We start from the raw sequence: 26,368 nt of genomic DNA on the forward strand, positions 1-26,368 counted from the left end.
CTTCTCTGTAAAGCAGAAATGGATATAACATTGTAAATAAATTATACTCTAATTAAAAAAAAAAACAAAACAAAACACTAAGACCATGGTTCTCAAGCAATGTCTATTGAAATACACGTGAAAGTTGAACAAGTGACCCTCTCACTCCAGCAGAGAGGACAGGGACCTGCCTAAAGAGAAGAAAACCAAGAGGAAGAGGGCAAAGGGCACGAAGGCTTATTATTGGTAATAATCATCATACCAACGCCTAATATGAAAATGAAACTGGAAAAAAACATTCAAACGCCTATATTACCACCTTTCCCTGGTGTCTCACAAGGCCTGACATTTGCATAATGGCTTTCTTTTGTACATTTTCTTCCTAGCTAATTAAGTTAGAATACCCCTGTTAAACAGACCTCTTTCCAGAAACATCTGTAAGACCTAAAAGGAGGAAAATGTCTGGTTCCCATGATCTGGTAGTCAAAATAAAAGAATCGAGAGTTTCTGAGTTTTGACCACGGTGCATCGAGGAGAATGCTCATGATTTCTTGGGAAGGTTACTGTGTAAGCCCCCTCTCCACCCACTGCCCCAGAGACTAAGGGACAGGCAGCCAGAAACCTCCATCCATTTTCCTTCAACCTGAAGGATGGAATGGGTACAATGTTGGGTTGGGAAGAGGCAGAACCAGTAGGAGGAAAGGGGGAATTGACAAACCCCCAAATTATGACAAAACCTTGATGAAAGCTCCATTCTTTGCATGAGGTTAGGTCTCAGCATGATCCATTCTCACGCCACAGGGGTTTGCCAGTAGCAAATGAAATCTTTTTTCTGCTCCCGAAATCCCTCTGCAATTCCTGCACATTATGAAAAACGTGAGCCCCATGATAGCCATCATAGACAGAGTATCCAGGAGGACTGGTTGGCGGTATGAGGTGCCACAGAGAGGGCAAACAAGGTCAGGGCTGGAGGGCATCCTCGGGTTGGAGGCACGGAATTCACGCGTATCTTGCCCAGAGAAGTGCAATGGCAAGACTCAGAGTCAACCTGCCGTAGGCTGAGATAAAAATACATTGGGTATAGACCACTCTTGAGACGTTTGGATAAAAATAAGAGAAAATGGAGGTTTTAAAATCACTACTCAATAAATACTTATTGCACACCTACCAAGGACAGGCACTATATTTGACCTTGGGGTCGGGGGGCTTAAGAGTCAAAGGTATGCAGGAATCCAGGACCCTGTGCTCCTGTAACTTACAGTCTACAGAGGAATCAAACATAAGAATAGGCAATTGTAAATAAAGTATTAAGAACTGTGGGAGCACACAGGAGAAACCCATCCCAAACTTGGAAAGTCAGGTAATCGTTTCTGGAGGAAGTACCTAAAGGAAGTGACATAGACCTCTTGAAAGAAGTGACCTACCAATTAAGAATTTAAGGATACGTAAGAGTGAGCAGGCCAAGCATGCATCTGGAGGGAATAAGAGAAGAGAGATTGTGAGGCAAATGAAACAGCATATGCAAATACCCAGAAGAAAGAGAATGAGTGTGTTCATTTAAATAATAAATATTTATTACCCATTTACATAGTTCTGTTTTAGATGCTTGAAATATTGCAGGGAACAAGACAGATAAGATTCCCAAATTCATTAGTCTTTCAACCTAGACAGGGAGAGGCAGACAATAAGCAAACATGATCATCCAGACTCAAACAGATCGTGCTAAGAAAGGCACCACCGTGAGGGTGGGGAGAATGAAACAATTTCAGGACGGCTGGAGTACAGCGAGCAAGGGAGTTCAGCGGGACATGCAGCTGGCAGGCTGGTCTACACAGAACCCTGGAAAGCCATGCTAGGGGGCCGAGCTTCCTGCTAACAGGGGTACAAAGAGGGTGACTCACCACTCAAGAGCCTGGAGTTGTGCAAAAGATGATGAGTGGCAGGAAAGAGATTCCGGTCAAGGGGGCATTTTCCATCTTAGGATGAGAAAGGCAATAGTTTATTTTCCAAGAGGGGAAAACAAGGCAAAAACAGATAAGATGACAGAGCAGCTGCCAGGAGAAGGGAAGACTCAAGATCACAGGTGGAGGGGTCCCTTTAGAACAGAGGATCAGACCGGGTTCAGAGAAGAACACCTTCCCCTGCCCCAAATGGCCACGCCCCAACCTGGCTGGGGCCTCTCAGTGGTGTGGGTTTCATTTTCCTGCAGAAACTCTGTGGCTTTGTTTTTCTTGTTTTAAGCCTACATAAATAAGTCTGTTTCCTGATTTATTATTCTACCAGGTACCATATTTCAGACTTGGGGGTCACAGCCACACTAGATTACAAAAGGAATGGCTTCTAAATCAAAGTCTACTATGGCCCTTAAGATGTACTAATGGAGTATATAAATCAAAAAATATACAAACTGGGAGTTCCCGTCGTGGTGCAGCGGAAATAAATCCGACTAGGAACCATGGGGTTGCGGGTTCGATCCCTAGCCTCGCTCAGTGAGTTGAGGATCCGGCGTTGCCGTGAGCTGTGGTGTAGGTCTCAGACATGGCTCGGATCTGGCGTTGCTATGGCTCCGGCATAGGCAGGCAGCAACAGCTCCTATTGGACCCCTAGCCTGGGAACCTCCATGTGCTGCGGGTGCGGCCCTAAAATGACAAAAGAAAAAAAAAATATATATATATATATACACACAAACTGTGCCTAAACACCCCCAAACTACAATAGGAACCAAAATGCTGTGAGCCTAATCAATAAGTCTTGGGCCCAGGTGTGCAAAGCATCCTGGGTGGGTCCGAGGTGGGGAGTGGGTGGCACAGACTGTGCCTTTTTAACCAATTTTCCAGGTGTCTTTTTCCTATGCTGATGTTTGAGAACTCCTGCCCTAGAAGTCTAACCCCTTTGCACTCTCATTACTGCACCTCAAATAGAGTATAAATTGCACAGCTTGATACAAATAGGTAGCTTTGGCCAGAGAGCTGCAAAGACTGAGGGGCCGGCAGTCTCAGAATTCCACCCCACAGGCTGCTAAGCAAGCCTTAGAGGAGGCAGGAAGAGAGTCATGGTGCTTGCCCAAGACCAAGGCCTTTTTTGATGGCCATGGTCAGAATCCCAGGGTCAAGGGAAAAAAAAGGGGACCAATCCACTTGTATTGTATATGTTGTACCAGTCCCTTTGTAAAGGTCTTAAGACCTTCTGTTAAGGTCCCAGGTATTTAACAAAAGCTATAGGTCTTCAAATGGTCTTTCTTTCTTTCTTTCTTTCTTTCTTTCTTTCTTTCTTTCTTTCTTTCTTTCTTTCTTTCTTTCTTTCTTTCTCTCTTTCTCTCTCCCTTTCTCTCTTTCTCTCTTTCTTATTTTTAGGGCTGCACATGTAACATATGGAAATTCCCAGGCTAGGGGTCAAATTGGAGCTGCAGCTGCCAGCATACACCACAGCCACAGCAAAACCAGATTCAAGCTGTGTCTGTGACCTATGCCACAGCTCACAACAACGAGGGATACTTAATCCACCAAGCGAGGCCAGGGATGGATCCCGTGTCCTCATGGATACTAGCCAGACCCTTAACCTTCTGAGCCACAACAAAAACTCCCAAATGGCATATCTTAGACCAAGAGCATGTGCTGTCTCAGGGCCTTTGCACATGCTCCCCCATGCCTTCTCCCATACTTCACATGGCTGCCACCTTCTCACGCTCTGGTTATCAGCTGAACGTTGCCATATTGGGGGCCCTTCCCAGTCCTTCATCAGACTCACTCCTCTCTCTGTTCCTCACTACAGCACCCCCACCTACTTATTCACATCATGTAGCACAATGTGTAACTGTTCATTGTTCTGGTTACCTGTTTATTATCTGTCTATAAGCTCCAGGAGGTCCCATAAGGTCCATCTGCCTAATTGGCCTTGGTAACTTTCATATCTGTGCTTTGTAAAATGCCAGACCCATAACAGAAACTCAAAAACCTTGTTGAAAACACCAAAAGTTCAAATAAATTTGAGAGATGCTAGCTTAAACAAAGCTTAACAAGTTTCTTGCCTGTAGGAATCCTCAGAGCCTTAAAACACTGAGTTGTGTGTCAGCAGGAGGGGGATAAATACAGCATGCAGTGTGTCCTAAAATCATTTGGCCACAGAACATTTTTATTTTTATTTTTTCATGGAATTTTTTCCCCTTGGAACATCTTGTGCTCAACTAATGTCCCAAGGAATGCTCTTCAGAAAACACTGCTTTAAAGATTATCAGTGGGGGGAGTGTGTGCTGGGTTGGGGGGGGTGCTTGAGGGCTGAAACTTGGAACAAAGTGCCCAGTGTGCTAGGAGGGGCAGGGCTGGCATCCTCTGCCAGCACCACCAGCCATCCTGGTCAACATCTCTCCTCAAACATGCAGGCAGCCAACCTGGAGAGCTGTCACTTCCCACTTACCAACAAGCAGGAAACATTTTTTTAAAAGCTTCAGAAAAAAAAAAAGGAAGGGGGAAGATAAATACTTTCCCATTCTCTGAACTAATGTCAAATGACCTGGAAACGCTGCCTCTGGGAGCTGGAGCCACAGAACAAAGCAGCATTTCATCTTCCTCCTCTGACAGCTCAATTTCAGCAGCTACCGGGGAGGGTGGGCAAGCCCCCACCCCAGCCAGTCCCGAATGTCACTGTTTACAGTGAGATTCCCTTTGATAACACTCTCTGTAGATGGCAAGCTTGGAATTATTCTTCAGGCAAAGCAAACCCTGCATTCCTCTGACGAGGACCCTCTGCAGACTCTACAGACACAACCACAAAAGGGAAATGTGTTCTTTAACGAACAGGTGTTCATTCTTCCCCAATATAAATTCTAACACTCTGGCTTTGGCATAAATCATAAAAGTAGAAGGGCACTGGTGGTGGTGGGGAGTCTTTCTAAGGAATACATTTGGTCAAAAATTTCCCAACTCTCCACCCTCACTTCAGAAGAGCTACAACTAGGCACCTGCCTCCATAGCAGTGAAAAAGGTACAATGTTTTAAAATAACCTTGTTACAAAAATCTGAGACCCCCTCCATGTATCATTTGCATACAGCCCTCTTCCTCCAAACCAAGTTTCAAACCATGGGGATCAGCCCGCTTTAGCCACAGCTTGCTTTAGCTGGTTACATCTGCAAGGGCAGATACAGTTGGTTCACAGGCATGATCCCATCTGCTTAGGGGTTGCATTGTGGGTTTAGGAGGGCTTTCCTCAACCCCATCCTATATGTACTTTCACTGATCTGGGCTGATTTCTTGCTATGGATCCCGCTGTACACATTCACCGCCAGTGTGCCCAACACAGAAAAATAAAGGACCCAATGGAAGCCAGTATACCTCTGGCTTTGGGGTGGCTCTTCATGTCTATCCTACATCATGCTCATTCCCATATTACTAAGTCAGCGCTTACTCAACCACAAACCTTTGTTCCCTGTAGATGGCAAGGATAAAGGATAAAGTATTTTTATAAAGACACTTTGGGGATCCCTCTGTACCCTCTTTGGTTTAAACAGTGGTAACATGTCAGAAGCAAAGTAATTCTAGGGATTTCTTCTTTTCCTCCTTTATCCATGACCCATCCATCCAGCATCAAGTGCCCCCATGTCTGGCATTGTTCTACATACCGTTCTACCCAAGACCCATCTCAACAGCCGTACCCCACTCAACAAGCTCCTGAAATTGTAAATTAGACACACAATTTTACCAACAGCTTCAAAGGAGACTTTTTTTTTTTTTTTTTTTGGCCTGCAAATGAAGCCCCTCTCATGGACAGCATAGCCCAGGGCAAGCCCAACCCCAGAGAAACCAACATAAACACGCAGTCCTTTCTACTAATTCTATTCTGTCCACTGAATTGAAACCACCACGCTCCCAGTGAGGGAGATGGGGGGCAGCTGATGAAGGGACAGAGAGTACCACCCCAGGACCAGGCAAGAGGGGCTTCCACCCTGTGCTAAGAGCTTTTGAGAACCTACAAACGAAAGAGAAAATTATATGTCCACTGTATACAGTAAAGCTAGAAAAATAAAGAGCTCAAAAATGGCAAAAAAAAAAAAAAACCATGAAGTTCATTTATTAAAGATATGGGAGCACTTCTACCTTTTAGGATTTGGCTGTCAGGCTGGCCCAGCACAATCTGGGACTGTGAACATCCACTCTCGGGATGGATCTAACACTGTCCAGGGTCCAGGGAATCACATGGCTGCCCCGTGTCCTCGAAAGAGTCCTTGTAGAATTTTCAGAACAAGGAAGGGAAGTGCTTGTCAGAGAAAGCCACTCACCTTTAAGATGGATTTAAACCTCCAGAGGCAGCTTTACTCAAAACTAGAAGGGAAGCCGCCCTCAACTCTCAAGAGTCTAGAGGGGAAGTGAAGCGAGGGTGGCAAGAGAAAGTGCCCAGCAGGCGCAGACCAGGGGGTCAGTGCTTAGGAATCATAATGTGACCCAGGCACTTCCTCCACTGATGGTTCACACCAGATCTCTGAGCTCTGACTACGCAAGAGGCACAGTTTATCTCTGAGACGGCAGGCCAGAAATAAGACACCCACTGGGGTCCTTCTCATGGCCTAAGGGTTCCTGCTCTGCAGCTGTGGTTGCCAAGGGTCTATATGTGGATGTAAGGTTTTCTGGAAAGACCAGCCCTTCATTCTGAAATAATATGAGCCCCCCACATTTTGGTATAATGATGCTCTTTAAAAATAAATTAGGGGGATGAGACTGGCATATATATATTACTACATATAGAATAGATAACTGGCAAGGACCTGCTGTATAGCACAGGGAAATCCACTTAATATTCTGTAATAACCTATATGGGAAAGAATGAAGATATATATATATCATATATATATATATCATATATACATCATATATATATCATATGTATATATCATATATATATATAATGAACTGATTCACTTTGCTGTACACCTAAAACTAATACAACATTGCAAGTCAACTATACTCCAATAAAATTTTTTAAAGGGGGAAAAAAAGACATGAATAAAAAGGTATGAGTTTTTGTTGTTATTGATAATGTTTAAATTTTTTTTTTTTTGTCTTTTCAGGGCTGCACCCACAGCATATGGAGGTTCCCAGGCTAGGGGTCTAGTCGGAGCTGTAGCTGCCGGCCTACACCACAGCCACAGCAATGCTGGGTCCGAGCCATGTCTGCGACCTACACAGCTAAATAAACATCATTTATCTGACTGTCCTATCAGAATATAAATTCCACAGGACACATTTTTTTTTTGTCTGCTTTATTCACTAATATATTCAAAGTGCCTGGAATGGTACTTGCTATATAGTTGGTACTTAATATCTCAATAAATATTTTTAGATTTGTTTGGCGATATTAGCTCAGTGCCTTCAATTCTGTTTAATGCTACAGCTCATGGTAATGCTGGACCTTTTACCCACTGAGTGAGGCTAGGGATCAAACCTGTCACCTCATGGTTCCTAGTCGGATTCGTTTCTGCTGCGCCACGACAGGAACTCTGATAGTGTTTAAATTTTGATGCCCTTATTGGGAAAAATGAAACATCTTTTATCTGACTGTCCTATCAGAATACAAATTCCAAAGGGACAGATTTTTTTGGTCTGCTTTATTCGCTAATATATCCAAAGTGCCTAGAATGGTACTTGCTATATAGTTGGTACTTAATATCTCAATAAATATTTTTAGATTTGTTTGGCGATATTAGCTCAGTGACTTCAAGTCTGTTTAATGCTACAGGTCTAAAATAACATCTGGAAATAACATCATGTGAACTCATAACAGCCACCAGGTGCCCCTTCCTGCTCCTCCCACACAGAAATGCTGGCAGGATAGACAAGGAAACATGGGCTCATGGACTCTTGGCTTATTGACAGGAATACTTACAGCAGGTGCTGCAATTCAGTGCTCCTGAGATCTTAAGACTCAGTCCTACCTAGAGCCTCTCCCATGTAACCTCAGTCATTGGTTTCCACCAATGCTCCTTTCAAATGCTCCCACACATGGCCCCTCTCTCATCATGACACAGTCAGATCTGCAATAACCCATGTTCTGAAAATATGAATTTGTTCCAATGCGACTGATCCATTAGGGAGCAATTTGAGCATAACACATATTTTGCATTTGCTTATGCATGATTTTGTCTGCAAGAGAAACACGGGGTGAACGCAGAAAGCTATAACCAGCTGAACCGAGGCACTTAGGAGTATGCAAAGCACCTGTTTGTGTATGTGTGTGTGAGCACACACACACACATACACAAACTCAAACATGTACCAGCTACCTTAGTTCACTGCCCATGTTAGGAGCCACACCTGTGCACACCTGGAGTCACAAATTTCATCTGATTTTGGATAACCCTGCTTCTACCCGGCTCAGTAGCTAACAAACTGCACTCTTTCCAACACCCGCTTCTGACCAAACTCCAGGGTTTTTTTTCCCCAAGGTAAAGTGTGACATTAATTGTAGAATATGCATACTTCTTAACCACTGAACATGTATAAAACTGTGTTACTGTTGCGTTAAGTGTCTACCTATGTTAAATGTCTCACCAATAAAGTTTTTGCATGGTGTGCGCCAATCCCATTTTCCCCACACACTTTTACTCTGCAATTCTGCACAGCACAATAACTTATAGAAACACACGTGTCACATGATAGCTGAACTGACTGCATCATCTTCTATTTATCACATCTGCTTCTCTAAGCACTTTGCTGGCTAAGCCATTTCTTCTACCAAAGTATTTCCAAGTATTTAAAACCAAAAAGTGTAACTTTAACAAACAGAATCATCTACAAGGTACATTTTCTACACCTATTAACTTATCTGAATTCTGATACACTAAGATTTCCTTCTGATCAGTATGATCCCCCAGACCGTAGATGTGGGGGTGACCATAAGCAAACCCCGTTAACCAGTAGAGAGTTCACCCCAGTGGAGTGAACCAGCGGAGTTCACCCCAGGATGGACAGGAGATAGAGTAGGATAAGAAGACAGAGATGTCACGGAGCTGGAAAGATGGAGCTCCCCAGCTCTCCCCAACACTGACTGCATTTCAGTTCTTTGCCAACAATTTCTCCACTTGCTTAAGACCACCTCAGGAACAACCACCCATGAAGTGCATACAGAGGAAGAAGCAAATGCATTCAAGTTAACCCTTGAATGCTGGCTTCCTCTGGGAGACTCTCCCTTTTCAACAGAGGATCTACATAGCACTGCTTCGTGACCAGCATGGAGCAATTTCAGAAACCATGTTAAATGAAATCGCCCTTCAATTGCTATTAGTAAGAGACAATTTTCAGAAAGAAACTGCAAAGAGGAGGTGTGCAACGTGCATGGTGTTTCATTTGGCAGAAATGCCTGTGTGGCCCTTGCATCTTCTTGGCTGAGATCCCTGAGATTAGGTAAGAACAAGGCGTTTTAACTGAGAGAAGGTTTAATTTAGTGTTCAAGTGTACAGCTTGGTATGTATAAAGCATCATACTCAAGATACTAAAATATCCATCAGCCCCCAAGTTTTCTTTGTGCCCCATTGCAATTCCTCCTTCCCGCCCTTTCCCACCCCCACCCATCCCCAGGCAACCAGTGATCTGCTTTCTGTTCCCACAAATTACTTGGCATTCATTTGCATTTTTTAGAATTCCTATAAATGGGATCATATAGTATGTAGTCTGTTTCATCTGGTGTCTTTCATTCAGCATAAAGCTTTTGAGACTCATCTATGTCACTGCACATATAAATAGTTCATTCCTTTATACTGTGCATTAATATTGCCTTAGACGAATGACACAAATGTTGTTCCACCCACCTGTTGATAGACTTTTGGGTTGTTTCTAGGTTTTGGTGCTTACAAATTGCTTACAAATAAAGTCACCATGAACATTCATATATATGTCTTTGGGCATATGCTTTCCTTTCTCTTGGTTAAATACCTAGGAGTGGAACAGCTAAATCACATGGTAGGTGTATGTTTAATTAAGAAACTGCCAAGCTGTTTTCCAAAATAGTTACACCATTTTACATCCCATCAGCAGCATGTGAGAGTCCCAGGTTCTCCCCATCCTTGTCAAGACCTGGTTTGGCATCTTTTTTTTTAATTTCCCCAATATATTATTTTTTTTCTACTAAATAGCATGGTGACCCAGTTACACATACATGTATACATTCTTTTTTTCTCACATTATCATGCTCCATCATAAATGACTAGACATAGTTCCCAGTGCTACACAGCAGGATCTCATTGCTAATCCATTCCAAAGGCAAGAGTCTGCATCTATTAACCCCAAGCTCCCAGTCCACCCCACTCCCTCCCCCTCCCCCTTGGCAACCATAAGTCTTTCTCCAAGTCCATGATGTCCTTTTCTGTGGAAAGGTTCATTTGTGCCATATATTAGATTCCAGATATAAGTGTTATCATATGAGACTTTCATACTGAGTGAAGGAAGTCAGAAAGAGAAAGACAAATACCATATAATATCACTTATATCTGGCATCTTTTTAACTGTAGTCATTCTAATAGATATAGTGGTATTACACAGTACTTTTAATTTGTATTTCTCTAATGATGGATAATGTCAAATATGTTTTCATGTGATTACTTGCTGCATATATCTAATTTGAAGAAGCATCTGTCAAAATATTTTATCATTGTTTTATTACGTTTTCTTATTATGTCTTATCATTGAGTTTTGAGAGTTATTCATAGATTCTAAATACAAGTCCTTTATCAGATATACAATTTGCAAATACTTTCTCCCAGTCTGTGGCTTTTCATTATCTTAACAGTGTTTTTCAAAAAGCAGAGCTTTACATTTTGACTACGTTAAATTTATTAGTTTTTTACAAGTCATGGTTTTCTTTTGGTGTCACTTCTATGAAACCTTTGTCTAATCTATATCTAAGTCATATAGATTCTTCTCCTATGGTGTCTTCTAGAAGATCTACAGATGTAAGTTTTACATTTGGATATGAAATACAGTTTTTTGTTTGTTTGTTTGTTTTGCTTTGCTTTATAGGTCCACACCCATAGCATATGGAAGCTCCCAGGCTAGGGGTTGAATCAGAACTGCAGCAATGCAGGATCTGAGCCATGTCTGCGACCTTCAGCACAGCTCACGGCAATGCCAGATCCTTAACCCACTGAGCGAGGCCTGGGATCAAACCCACATCCTCAAGGATACTAGTTGGGTTAGTAACCCAACTGAGCTACAGCAGAAACTCCCATTTTCAGTTAATTTTTATATATCCTGGAAGGTATAGTTTGGAGTTCATTAGTTTGCAAGTGGTGATCCAATTGTCCTAGCATCATTTGTTGAAAAGACTAGTCTTTCTTTTTACTATTCCACTGATTTAATTATCAATCTTGAGGCCAAAACTACACTATCGATTATTATAACTTTATAATTAATCTCAAAATCACATTAATGTCAGCCTACCACGTCTGCTCTTTTTCAAAGCTGTTTTAGCTATTCTGTCTTTCATTTTACGTACAGATTTCAGAAATGGCTTGTCAACTTCTACCCAAAACTCACAAAACCTATTGAAAATGCAATTTGAATTGCATTGAGCCTGTCAATCGATTTGGGAAATTGCAACCATTAAAATATTCAGGTTTTTTGCTTTATAAACATTTCTCCATTTATTTAGGCCTTCATTAATTTCTCTTATCAATATTTTGTAGTTTTTGGTATACAGCGCTTATACAAATTTAGTCGAATTTACCACTAAGTATTCTACATTCTTTGATGCTATGTAATGGTGTTTTTACTTCAATATCCAGGTGTTCATTACTAGCATCTAAAAATACAACTTTTTTATTTTTTAAATTAATGTATAGTTGATTTACAGTGCTGTGCCACTTACTTCTGTACAGCAAAATGACTTAGTCATACAGAAATACACATTCTTTTTTAAAAATATTATTTTCCATCATGGTTTATTCCAGGAGGTTGGGTATGATTCCCTGTGCTGTACAGAAGGACCTCATTGCTTATCCATTCCAATGTAATAGTTTGCACCTACTAACCCCAAACTCACAGTCCATCCCACTCCCTCCCCCTTGGCAACCATACGTCTGTTCTCTGTGTCTGTGAGTCTGTATCTGTTTTGTTCATTTGTGCCTTATTTTATTTTATTTTTTGTTTTTTTAGGGCCTCACTTGTGGCACATGGAGGTTCCCAGGCTAGGGGTCAAATTGGAACTGTAGCCGTCAGCCTATGCCACAGCCACAGCAACTCCAGATCCAAGCCCCGTCTGTGACCTACACCACAGCTCAGGGCAATGCCAGATCCTTAACCCACTGAGCGAGGCCAGGGATTGAACCCGCAACCTCATGGTTGTTAGTCAGATTTGTTTCCACTGCCATAACGGGAACTCCCATTTATGCCCTGTTTTAGATTCCACATATAAGTGATAACACATGGTATTTGTCTTTTTCTTTCTGACTTACTTCCCTTAGTGTGATCATTTCTAGTTGCACAGAATTGCTTTCTGTATACTGATCTCATTGTCCTGCAACTTTTCTAAACTCATATGTTGGTTCTGCTAGAATTTCTTTGTCGATCTCCCTGCATTTTCTACATAGACCAATATGTCATCTACAGATAAACACTGTTGATTTGTTTCCAATGTAGATATCTTTTAGTTATTTCCAACAGAGGTGTCTTTTATTTAGTCCTCTCATCTAACTATAGTGACTTACTCCAAAATAGTATTGAAGGGATATGAGGAAAGCAGACATCCTTGATTATATCTGATCTTAGGGGGAAAGCATCCAGTCTTTCACTATTAAGTATGATGCTGGCTGGAAATGCTTCATCAATACCTTTTACAGGTTTCAGAAAGTATCTTCTATTCCCAATTCATTGAGGATTGTTTTGATTAGGAATGGATATTAGATTCTTTCCAATATTTTTTCTGTGTCCATTTATATGATCATATATCTTAACATCTTCTTTCTTAACACAGTGAAGTACATTGATTTGTATATGTTAAACCAACCAGCATATCCTAGGCACTCTTAGCTATGACACATTATCCTTTTAAAATATTGTTGGATTGGGCTTGCTAAAATTTTGTTTAAAAATATTTGTATCTATATACATGAGGTTCATTGGTCTGTAGTTTCCTTTTCTGGCTTTTTAGGTTTCGGTATCAGGGTAATGCAGGCCTCATAAAATAAATTAGTAAATATTCTCTACTCTTTCATTTTCTGAAGGAGCAGTTTTTGTAGAATTCATATTATTTTTTCCTATAATATTTGTTAGAATTTAAGAGTAAAGCCAGCTGGATCTGGAATTTTCTTTGTGGGAAGACTTTTAACTACAAATTGAATTGTGTAAAATAGAGCAATGCATAATCCGTTATCCAGTTCTTCTTGAGTGAGCTTCGGTAGTTTGTATTTTTGAAGGAATTTGTCCATTTCGTCTGTGTTGTTGAACTTATGTGCATAAAATCGTCATAATATACTCTTATTATAGTTCTTTTAATGGCTGCAGTCGCCGTATATGGAAGTTCCCAGGCCAGGGATTGCCTCTGAACTGCAGCTGTGACCTACACCACAGCTGCAGCAAGGCCGTGTCTTGCTACACCACAGCTGCAGCAAGGCCGTGTCCTGGCTATTGTCTTTTTTTTTTTCCAACTGTACAGCAAGGGGATCAATTTATCCTTACATGTATACATTTTTCCCCCCACCCTTTGTTCTGTTGCAATATGAGTATCTAGACAGTTCTCAATGCTACTCAGCAGGATCTCCTTGTAAATCTATTCTAAGTTGTGCCTGATAACCCTAAGCTCCCGATCCCTCCCACTCCCTCCCTCTCCCATCAGGCAGCCACAAGTCTATTTTCCAAGTCCATGATTTTCTTTTCTGAGGAAATGTTCATTTGTGCTGGATATTAGATTCCAGTTATAAGTGATATCATATGGTATTTGTCTTTGTCTTTCTGACTCATTCACTCAGTATGAGATTCTCTAGTTCCATCCATGTTGCTGCAAATGGCATTATGTCATTCTTTTTTATGGCTGAGTAGTATTCCATTGTGTATATATACCACATCTTCCTAATCCAATCATCTGTTGATGGACATTTGGGTTGTTTCCATGTCCTGGCTATTGTGAATAGTGCTGCAATGGACATGCAGGTGCATGTGTCTCTTTTAAGTAGAGTTTTGTCTGGATACATGCCCAAGAGTGGAATGCAATCGGATTCTTTTTTTTTTTTTTTTTGTCTTTTGTCTTTTGTCTTTTTGTCTTTTGTTGTTGTTGCTATTTCTTGGGCCGCTCCCGCGGCATATGGAGATTCCCAGGCTAGGGGTTGAATCGGAGCTGTAGCCACCGGCCTATGCCAGAGCCACAGCAACGCGGGATCCAAGCCGCGTCTGCAATCTACACCACAGCTCACGGCAACGCCGGATCGTTAACCCACTGAGCAAGGGCAGGGACCGAACCCGCAACCTCATGGTTCCTAGTCGGATTCGTTAACCACTGCGCCACGATGGGAACTCCGCAATCGGATTCTTAATCCACTGTGCCACAGCAGGAACTCCTATTTTCTTTTAATATCTGAATAATCTGTAGTACTGTCACCTCTCCTAATACTGTTAATTGGGATTTTTTTCTTGATCACTCTAGCTAGATGTTTCTTAACTCACTGATCTTGTCAAAGAACCAGAAATCAATTTCATTGGTTTTCTCTATTACTTTTCCATGTTCCATTTCATTCATTTTATTTTGGTGTTTATTATTTTCTTTCTTCTGCTTACTTGCTCTTCTCTTTCTAGCTTCCCAAGAGATCTTTCCTCTTGCCTAATAGAGGCATTTAGTGCTATAAACAACCCCTCCCAAGTATCTCTTTAAAAGTCTCACAAAATTTTGATTTGTCATATTTTCATTTTCACGCTATTCAACATATTTTATTATTTCTCCTTTTATTTCTTTTTCCACTCATGTGTTATTTAGAACGTGTTAAGGTCCAATACCTTAGAGTTTTCCAGAGCTCTTTTGCTGTTGATTTCTAATTTAATTCCATTGTGACCAAAGACCATACTTCGTATAACTTGAATCCTTTTCAATCTAATGAGTGGTTTTATGACCCAGAACACAATCTATTTTAGTAAATGTTCTGGGTGTTCTTAAAAAGGATATGCATTCTGTTGTTGCTGGGTGGAGGGCTCTACAATTAGGTTACACTGGTGGGTTATCTTGTTCGGGTCTTTTCTATCGTTATTGAATTTTTGTATACTCTTCATATCAATTATTACAAGGGGCATATTGGCATATCCAACTGTAATTAGGGATCTGACTATGGCTTGCAGTTGGATCAGCTTTGGACTATGTCTCCTTAGACGTCTATCAGTTTTGCCTTATGCATTTTAATCTCTGTTATTTGGTGCCTAGAAATTTAATATTGCTATGTCTTCCTGATGAACTGATCCCATCATTATAAAAAAAAAAAAACAACCCTTCTTTGTACCTGATAATAATCCATTTGAAATCTACTTTGTCTTTTTTTTTTTTTTTTTTTTGCTATTTCTTGGGCCGCTCCCACGGCATATGGAGATTCCCAGGCTAGGGGTCCAATCGGAGCTGTAGCCACCGGCCTACGCCAGAGCCACAGCAATGCGGGATCCGAGCGGCGTCTGCAACCTACACCACAGCTCACGGCAACGCCGGATCATTAACCCACTGAGCAAGGGCAGGGACCGAACCCGCAACCTCATGGTTCCTAGTCAGATTCATTAACCACTGCGCCACGTCGGGAACTCCTTTTTTTTTTTTTTTTGGTCTTTATTTTTGGTGTGAAATCTACTTTGATATTAATGTAATGGCGTTTTGTTATTGCTAGCATTCTGTATCTTATTCTATCCTTTTACTTTATTCTATTTGTATTCTAATATTTGAAGTACGTTTCTTATAGACTGCATATGGTTCAGGACTGTGTTTTTACCTAATCTGATAATCTCTGTCTTTTAAACAGGGTGTTTGGGGTCATCTATATTTATTGTGATTATTGGTATGTTTACTTCGAGTCTATCAATTTGCATTTGTTTTCTCCTAATTACATTTGTTCTATGTTCACTTTCCTTCTTTTTTCTGACTTCTTTTTGTTTGTTTTGCTGCCAAAAATACTTTGTATCGATTATTTTTAATGATTCCATTTTATCTTCTTTTTTGGCCTATCCATTATAACCCTTTGATTTTTTAATTTAATAATTTAATTTTTTACTTATTGTTTATTTTTATTTCCCCCAACACACTTTTTTTTCCCCACTGTACAGCATGGGGACCCAGTTACACATACACGTATTCATAATGTTTTCTCCCATTGTCATGCTCCGTTGTAAGTATCTAGACGTAGTTCTCAGGGCTACACAGCAGGATCTCATTGTTAATCCATTCCAAAAGCAAAAGTATAACCCCAAGCTCCCAGTCCATCCCACTGCCTCCCCCTCCTCCCAGGCAACCACAAGTCTATTCTCCAAGTCCATGATTTTCTTTTCTGTGGAAAGGTTCATTTGTGCCCTGTATTAGATGCCAGAAATGAGTGATATCAATGGTATTTGTCTTTCTCTTTCTGACTTACTTCACTCAGTATGAGAGTCTCTAGTTCCATCCATGTTGCTGCAAATGGCATTATTTCATTCTTTTTTATGGCTGAGTGGTTGATTCTTTTAATGCATCACAGTCTGCCTTCGAACGACATTATATGATTTCATGTATATTGAAAATCTTACACAAGTGTACTTCCATTTCTCTCCTCCTAGCCTTTGTATTATTGCTATCATATATTATACTATTACACATATTTTAATCACCATACCATGTTTATAGTGTTATATTTAAATACATTTTTAAAGTAACATATATTATCCATGTAGTTACTATTCCTGGTGTTTTTCATTCTTTTTTATAGATTCCCTATTTCCATCTGGTATCATTTCTTCTGTCTCAAGGACTCCCTAAAATATCTCATCTAGTGTGGATGTGCCAGTTATTAATTCTTTCAGCTTTCACATGAGAAAAAAGCACTTATTTTGCTCAATTTGAAGATTTTTTGCTAAGCATAAATTTTACTTTAATAGTTTTTTTTAACTTCAACATGTTAAATATTTTTTTCATACTACCCTTTTTTCACTTGCTTTGTTTCTGAGGAGAAATACGTTGTCACCCTGATCTTTGGCCCTCTGCAAGTAACCTATCCTTATTCTCTGGATGCTTTTACATCTTTCTATTTATCTATCTATCTCTGGGTTTGAGTGCTTAATCGTGATGTGCCTTAGTGCAGTTTTCTTCATTTCTCTTGTGCATGTTATTCATTGAGCTTCTTTGGGTCTCTGGATTTACGGTTTTCTCAAGTTTGGAAAGATTTTGGCCACTCTCTCCAAATATGTTGTTCCTATCTCTCCCTCTTTCTCATTCCTTTAGGGACTCCAATTACAAATATATTAAATTGCTTAACGTGGTCCCGCAGCCTTTGTATTATTGCTATCATGTATTCTACTATTACACCTATTATGGTTCTATGCTCACTTCCCCCGACCCCATGATTGTTTTTTTTCTCGGTGTGTTTCATTTTGTATAATTTTTATTGCTATGTTGTCCTGTTCCCTGATCATGTGTGTGTGTGATCTGCTATTATTAATCTGCCATTTATGCATTGACCATTAATACGTTTCTATCTCTAGAGCTTTGATTTTGGTCTCTTTTATATCTTCCATGTTTCTCTTTAATTTTTTTTTAAGTTATCCTTATATAGTACTTCTAACTTCTGTATATAAATTCTGTATTGGTTTCAGTCAATTGATTTTTCTCCTAATTTTAGGTTGTGTATTAAAGATATTTTATGTACTGATAGGGCTGGACATCTTTGTATTCTTATAAATATTCTTGAGCTTTGTGCTGGGATGCAGTTAAATTACTTGGAAATTGGTTATCCTTTCCAGCTTTAAGTTTAAGATTTGTTAGATGAGACCAAAGCCATATTCAGTCTAGGGCTAATTAATCCCCACTACTGAGGCAAAAATCTCCTAAGTACTTTACCCAATGTTTCATGAACTATGAGGTTTTCTACTCTGGCTGGTGGAAACAGGCATTATTCTGAGCCATGGATGAGCAGCGGGCACCATTCCCTCTAATCCTTATGAATGGCTCTGAAAGCAATTTTTAGCTGCCAGATTATGTTTTCTGGCATGGGTCACTGAGCCTTCTGGAACCCTGCCTTATCATCAATTAACATGGGTGGTCAAATATCAAATCATAGAACCTACAAAGAAATAAAGCATAATGGTGGCCTACTTACTCAAAGACTCATGAAACTAGTATTTCAAACTGACAGTTTGGGCTCTCCTTCCTAAAAAAAAATCAATGCATTTATAAGTATCAGTGGAAATGTTGAGTGGTCTTTTTGTCCACTCAAAATCTGTTCTTTCATTGTTTTCCTAGACTGAGATGCAAGATGGTTATATTCAGTAAAATCAATATCTGAGTTATTAAATTGAGATGACTACAAGCATTTCATGGATGATATGGAAGAGGAGGTGGAATTAAGCTATATAGAGTCAATTACTCTTGACAGACATTCCACATTCTGCATCTGACAGCTATCATCATGTCCATAAATTTGAAATAAGACTAGCCCCCAAGAGACTATGTTCTCTGGGCAATTTGAATAAAGTTAGTACACACTGATGGCAGTAGAAGAGTGGTGTTTTCACTTTTTTAAAAGATCCATGATCTTAACAGTAATGCTTGCTACAGAGCAGTAAACTAAGACAGAGGTCACCAAGTCTATCTCTTCAATTATGATTTTGTTTTAACCAAAATAGAACTCCTTGTTCCAGTAGCTGTTTAAACAAAATGCATAATTAGAGCAAGATATAAAAATTGCATAAATACCTAAGTAAAATGAGACATGTTATTCTTTAATCTAGTGCCTCGCATTTCAAATGTACATACCACCCAGGGATCACATAGGGATCTTCTTAAAAATGCAGATTCAGATTCAGTATGCACCTGAGATTCTGCATTCTAACAAACTCCCAGACAATGCTGATGCTGCTTGCTCATAGAGCCTTTCAGCAGCTGGGGTGTTTTAAATTCCAGCCCCAGATATTCTTACCTAGTAGATCTAAAATCAGGAGTACCTATTGTGGTGCAGCAGGTTAAGAATCCAACTGCAGTGGCTTGGGTCATTGAGGAGGCATGGGTTTAATCTCCAGCCAGTGCAGTGCGTTAAAAATCTAGCATGGTGACGTAGGTCACTGCTGCAGCTTGGATTCAAGCCTTGGCCCAGGAATTTCCATATGCTGTGGGTGCAGCCATAGGGGGAAAAAAATTCAGTTGGACTTTTGGAGTTTCCACTGTGGTGCAGTGGGTTAGGAATCTGACTGCAGCAGTTGCAGCTGTGGCTCTGATTCAATCCCAGGCCCGGGAAATTCCATATGCCACGGGTGCAGCCATAAAATTTTTTAAAAATAAAAACTAGAATAAAATAAAGCCCAGATCTCTGGATTTCTAACAAACTCTTCAGAAGATTAAGACACAAGTTGTTTCATGAACCACAATATGAGAAATGCCACTCTTGTACAATTACTGGATTTCTTGGATTTCATTAAAGCATTCAATTTCAGCTTCAACCAGATGTCTCCATAGAGAAATATGCAATATTCCTAAAACTTAGTTTGTAATACTAAGAGGAAATCAGTGACACATCAAACCAGCGGGCAAATCAATGAAAGTGTGGTCAAATAAATTGGGGAAATTTTGGCTACTTTGTCCCACTTTTGGTACTTCATAATATGCATCGTCTCTGAAAGTTCTGTAGTTTTAATAAAAGCAGTTTTAAATTATTTATGCCAATCGTCCACCTCCCTTCTCCTGTGCATAGCTTAACAACCTACAGGCTAGAGTCAAGAGTTTGGAGAATTTTATGCTCAAGGGAATGAGCAAATATTTTAGAGTGCCAAATGATGTCTAAGACTGTAGATCTTTTTGATTTTAAAAAAATGCATCTCAGTATGGAGATTCCTCAGAAAACTCAACATAGAACTACCATTTGATCCAGCAATCCCACTCCTGGGCATCTATCCAGAGAAAACCACGACTCGCAAAGACATATGTACTCCGATGTTCATTGCAGCACTATTTACAATAGCCAAAACATGGACACAACCTAAATGTCCATCGACAGAGGAGTGGACCAAGAAGATGTGGTCCATATACACAATGGAATATTACTCAGCCATCAAAAAGAATGAAATACCAGCATTTTTAGCAACATGGATGGACCTAGAAACTATCATGCTAAGTGAAGTCAGCCATGCAATGAGCCACCAACATCCAATGCTTTCGCTGACATGTGGAATCTGAAAAAAGGACAGACTGAACTTCTTTGCAGAACAGATGCTGACTCACAGACATTGAAAAACTTATGGTCTCCAGAGGAGACAGTTTGGGGGGTGGGGGGATGTGCTTGGGCTGTGGGATGGAAATCCTGTGAAATTAGATTGTTATGATCATTATACAACTACAGATGTGATAAATTCATTTGAGTAATAAAAAAAATTTTTTTAAATGCTTCTGTTTCTTTTGTTTTCCTACTCAGCATTCTTGTTTTTTAACTTCTTCATACTTACCTGTGTCCTAGCTTTAGAACAACAATTGCCCTCCAGTCAAGACGATTGGCAGAAATCAGAACAGAGAAAAATCTGTGAAGTAATATAATACTCTGATCTTGGTTAAATGCTAAAATGTACTTTTTATCATTAAAAATAATTTTACCCCTTTTAAGCCAAAATCCTCCTTGAAAAATGCATAAAATGCTTATTTGCCTCTTACATGTTAAATTCCTAAATTCCCTGATGATCAAAATGAATTAAGTCCTTTAAAAAAATTCTGTGTCACTTTTGTAATCATAAATCCAGGTTGTAAGATCCTAATGTTTGAAAAATATATCTAAGCAGAAATCAAAGTTTATTTTTAGTTTCTTTTTCATTGTCCAACAAAATATATAATTTGGAGGGGGGAAATGGAAAAATGAAAGAAAATTCTCATAATCCCCTCATACTTGCAAATCAATTGTTTCCACCTCACCCTTAAACAAGATTTAAGAACAAAGAAGCAGGGATATGAAGTTATTCCCCCACATTCTTCCTCAGAGATGAAGTCCAGGTCCTTATGCACTTTGCAGCATCCCCAGGGCCTCCCCTAGACCCATTCTCTCCCATCACTTCCTGCTGTTACTCTGAACCAACCTCATTCCTATAATCACAACGAAGTGAATTTTACTGACTCAAATGAGGAAGGAAACAGAGCCCCCGGTAAGGAAGGAAACCTTACCAATGCCTTGATTTCAACCCAGTAAGACCGGTGTCAGACTTCTGATCTAAAGAACCGTGGGATGATAAAAAGTGTTTTCTTTTAACCTACAAAATTTGTGGTAATCTGTTAGAGCAGAAATAGAAAAATAATACAGATTTGGGTACCTAAAAGAGAAATGCTACTATAACACATCTGAAAAATGTGGAAGTGGCTTTGGAATTGGGCAATGAGTAGAGACCAGAAGAATTTTAAGGACCATGACAGAAGTAGACTAGATCACCTTGAACAGTATTAGTACAAATACGGATGTCAAAGACTCTGTTGGTGGGGGCTCAGAAGGAAGTGAGAAACATTACAGGAAAACCCAAATTGCCTTAGAAAATACCTAAGCCAAGAAGAACAGACTTGTGGTAGAAATATCATTGCAGCACTATTCACAATAGCCAAGACAGGGAAACAGCCTAAATGTCCATTGACAGATGATTGGATTAAGCAGAAGTGGTATATATACACAATGGAATACTACTCAGCCATAAAAAAGAACCAAATAATGCCATTTGCAGCAACATGGATGCAACTAGAGACTCTCATACTGAGTGAAGCAAGTCAGAAAGAGAAAGACAAATACCATACGATAGCACTTATATCTGGAATCTAATATGTGGCACAAATGAATCTTTCCACAGAAAAGAAAATCATGGACTTGAGAAATAGACTTGTAGTTGCCAAGGGGGAGGGGGAGGGAGTGGGATGGACTGGGAATTTGGGGTTAATAGATGCAGACTATTGCCTTTGGAATGGATATGCAATGAGATCCTGCTATATAGCACTAGGAACTATGTCTAGTCACTTATGACAGAACATGATAATGTGAGAAAAAAGAATGTGTACTTGTATGTTTAACTGGGTCACCATGCTGTACAGTAGAAAATGGACAGAACACTGTAAACCAGCTATAATGAAAAAAATAAAAATAAAAATTGTTTTTCATAAAAAAAGAAATATGGGCATTAAAGATGCTACCAGTGGGTACTCAGAAAGAAGTGAGTAACATATTATTGAAAACTGGGCATAAGATGTTATATGGTGACAGAAAGTTTAGCAGAATGTTTTCTGCAGTTTTGTGGCAAGTAGAACTTATAAGCAACAACCTTGGATATTAATACCCTATTTCCAAACAAAGTGTTCAAGTCACAACCTGATTTTTTCTTAATGCTTATTGTAAAATACACAAGAAGAGAAATAAGTTGAGGGGGGGAAATGATTTTTTAAAAAAGCAGGACTAGATGATGTGGGAACTTCTAATCTAAATATATGCTAAAATTAAAAGATTCGCACACAGGAAAGGGCACACTGGAGAAAAAAAATTAAAGGTGTGGCTGTGTAACATTTTGCTAATTCAGCAGGAAGTTCAAATTTTCAAGTTTGAAAAATTCAGTCAAAAAAGGCTCTTTGGAGAGATTTAGAGTGTGACTCATAGGCCCCTTTGGCCATCTCAGCAGAAGCCAAAATTAGAGATTATCTTTAAAATATCTATGAAAAAGGCTCTTATCTAACATGGTGAATCCTGGTGACAAACAAAGTTCTTAAGAAATGTGTATCGGCAGAAACACTGTCAGCGTGGACTGAGAGGAGAGTATAAAATGAAAAAGACCGTCAGTCCTCCAAATTCTATAGTCAAGAAGCATGCTGATAAAACTCTTCAAGGGTTGGACTGGGAGTTTGTGGTTAGCAGCTGCAAACTATTGCATACAGAATGGATAAACAACAAGGTCCACTCTATAGCACAGGGAACTATATTCAATCTCTTGTGATAAACCATAATGGAAAAGAATATGGAAAAGAATATATGCACATGTGTAACTGAATCACACCGCCATATAGCAGAAATTAACACAACCTTGTAAATCAACTATACCTCAATGAAATAAATTTTTAAAAAATGGTTCAATTGCAAAATACATGATACCTTTCATAAAAAAGGAAGGATGATACAGGACAGATCCATGAACCTTGAAGGCAGAGATATAACTAGAGGATTATTGCTGGGGCTCAAAACCTTATAGAATTCTCTTGGTTGGTTTTATAAATTGTCTAGGTTTAGGGACTCCTTTTGACCGTCCATTTTTCTCCCCTTCTGAACCAGAATGCCTACAGCTATTATCCCATGCCTGCCCACCAGTGTATTTTGGGAGCAGATAACTTCTTTCTATAGTTTCACAAGTCCACAGACAGAAAGGAATTGTGTCCCAGGATGGATCATATTCATAGACTCCCAACACCGAATTTGGAAAATTTAGATGAGCTGATGAGATTTTGAACTTCGAGTTTATGAGCTGCCCAATACAGTAGCCACTAGCCACACTTAAAATGTGGCTAGCATGACTATGGAATGGGATGTTTAATTTTATTTAATTTAAATTACCTGCATAAATTTAAGTAGCTGCACATGGCTAGTGGTTACCACAGCTCTATAACTGATTTCTTTTTTGTCTCCCCTCAAAAATCCTATGAGAATAGGTATTTTCATCTATTTTCCTCACTGTGGTTTCCCAGGCATGTAGACATGGCTCATGCTAAGCTCTCAATAAATATTTTGAATGAATAAATGGATGTTTATTCCACTATACTGAACATTTGTCATTCTCTGTCGCTGCAAAGCATCTGCAGCCTCCTTCTTGTGCGGAAGAAATCCCATCCTTTTGTGACTAGTTCAACGGTGTGACTTTAGGCAATGATCCTGGCTACCTGGCCTCTGGCTGTGTGGGCTCCTCGTCACTGTCTCAGGAGTCAGGGTGTTCCTCAAGTCATCCTCAGTCACTTTCTGTCTCCTGCGTCTATGAACTCTAATGAGAAGCCCTGCTCACCTCACCTTAGGAGAAAGTAACTCAACTCCATTGCCAAGCCACACTGTAACCCAAAACAAACACACCAACAAACAGCACAGACCACAGCATACCCGGCGAGTTAATCACTCTGATGGGTTCAGAATTTCCCCAGTAACCTTGAAACACATTCCACACGGTCGTTTTACAAGGCCGATTAATCTAATTGATTTCCAGAATTAGGATCTTCGAGAACCCAGTTATTTTAAAATCAATCTTCATCAGGACTTGATAATACCTCATCCATGCTGAGGTGGCTACCAGGGCCCAGGCGGGATTTCAGCCAAGCCTCTATCTGAAGTTGTCATGGAATCTGCTCAGACCTTAAATGCTGTGTTCATCTCCGGAACACACACAAGCACATGAGCCACCAACAGAAAAATGTGTTTTTAAGCAGGGAGCCTCTCTCTGTCCGTCTGCAGCAGCTCACCGTCACTTCCCCAGAAACATTATCCACACCAAAGGATAATTCTCATCACCACCATCAAGAGTATTTATTAAGGCATATTTCCTCTTGGAATTGGCTTGGCAGCTATCATAAGCCCGTTTAAAACATAACGCTTGCTTCTCAAAGCATTAGTGTTCAATCTCTGCAATTCTGCTTGACATTTCAGAACTGAGGCGTGCAAAGGAGGGTCTATGAACTGCCTTTGTGCACTGGTTCAAAGTCGCCAGCCTCTGGCCTGGGATAAAGAGTGTTTACCTACCTTCTAAATGCATCTCTCTTCCTCTCTGCCTCCTTCTCCTACCTGCTATGAGAAATACTGCTTTCTTCTGCTCCATTCACCTTTGCTGCACTTTCAGAGGCAAAACAAGAAAAATCCTGAAGTACTGCATTTGAAGAAATGTGTTTTCTTATAAACTCATTGCAACACAAACTTTAAAAAAAATAGGAGGATATAATTTATTTATATGCTTAACTCCTCAGCATCACTATTGATGACCTGGGAAGCACTTAAAAACACTGATTCCAGGTAACCATCCCAGGTTGTCCATATCAAGGTCTCCAGATAGAAAAGGAGGGGCAGAATCCACTCAGAGGCTGGGAATACACTGCATAGACTTCACAATCCTGCCTAGAGCTGCCTTTGCCTGCGCCACCACCCACCAACCCAATTCACCCTGATCCAGGAGGTGCCTCAATGAAATAGGATTCCTGGGTAGAGCCCTTGATAAAGCATTGATCTCAGGCCATGTTTGAGCCAGCAAGCTCAGAACATGAGTGGAAAATTCACGTAATTGTGAAGAATTTTTACTTTGGCTACAATTCAGTGACTTATTCATTCAGCTAGTCCATTGCCTACTCTGGGCCATACTCTTCAGATTTGTTCCCAAAAGCCCTGCTCCTTAATCTTTAGATGTGTCTGAGTTGCCTGGGGTCCTTGTTAAAACGCAGGTTCTGATCAGTAAGCCTGGAACAGGGTTTGCGATTCTGCATTTCTAACAAGCTCCCAGGTGAACTACTGAGTAGGAAGACCTCAAGGAACTTACAACCTAGAACAGCAGTTCTCAGCTAAGGGTTAATTTTGCTCCCCTCACCCCACCAAGAACATTTTGCAGTATCCAGAGACATCTTCAGTTGTCACGGCTAGAGGAAGAGAGTGCTCCTGGTATATAGCAGGTAGGGATCTCTCTCAATATCCCACAAGGCGCAAGACAGCCCCCACCACAAAGAACTGTCTAGCACCACATGTCGATAGTGCCAAGGCTGAGAAACACTGCTCACTCACAAACAGCTCGCTGTGTCTCTGTAACCTAGCTCCACCACCAGAAATGAGACTCCCTAAAAGCTACCTATTTGATGAGCTCGCACACTGTACCAGGCAAACTTTAAGCACCTTAAATACATTGATTCATTTAATCCTCACAACAACCCCTAAAGGTATGTGGTATGATTAGTCCTATTGCACAGGTGAGAAAACTTGAGATGTTAAGACACATGACCAAGGTCACCAGCTAGGACGGAGCAGAGCCAAGACTCAAACACAGTTCTCTCTCTTTTTTTTTTTTTCTTTTTAGGGCCACATCCATGGCAAATGGAAGTTCCCAGGCGAATGGTCAAATCAGAGCTGTAGCCACCAGCCTATACCACAGACAGAGCAACACTGGATCCGGGCCTCATCAGTGACCTACACCACAGCTTGCAGCAACACTGGATCCTTCACCCACTCAGGGAGGCCAAGCATCCCCATGGACATGA

At 40.3% G+C, this 26,368-nt stretch overlaps 1 protein-coding gene across 6 annotated transcripts in view; it reads right to left on the bottom strand.

Annotated features, from left to right (window-relative positions):
• The window catches only part of RBFOX1 (RNA binding fox-1 homolog 1), a 2,264,635-nt gene that overhangs the window by 1,980,231 nt on the left and 258,036 nt on the right, over positions 1-26,368 (bottom strand). The window lies entirely within an intron of this gene.

The sequence above is a fragment of the Sus scrofa genome, chromosome 3 (assembly GCF_054392235.1).
Source record: "Sus scrofa isolate SSC_HxYL_T2T_F1_AM1 chromosome 3, Sscrofa_HxYL_maternal_Yorkshire_Landrace_v2.0, whole genome shotgun sequence".
Classification (NCBI taxonomy): domain Eukaryota; kingdom Metazoa; phylum Chordata; class Mammalia; order Artiodactyla; family Suidae; genus Sus; species Sus scrofa.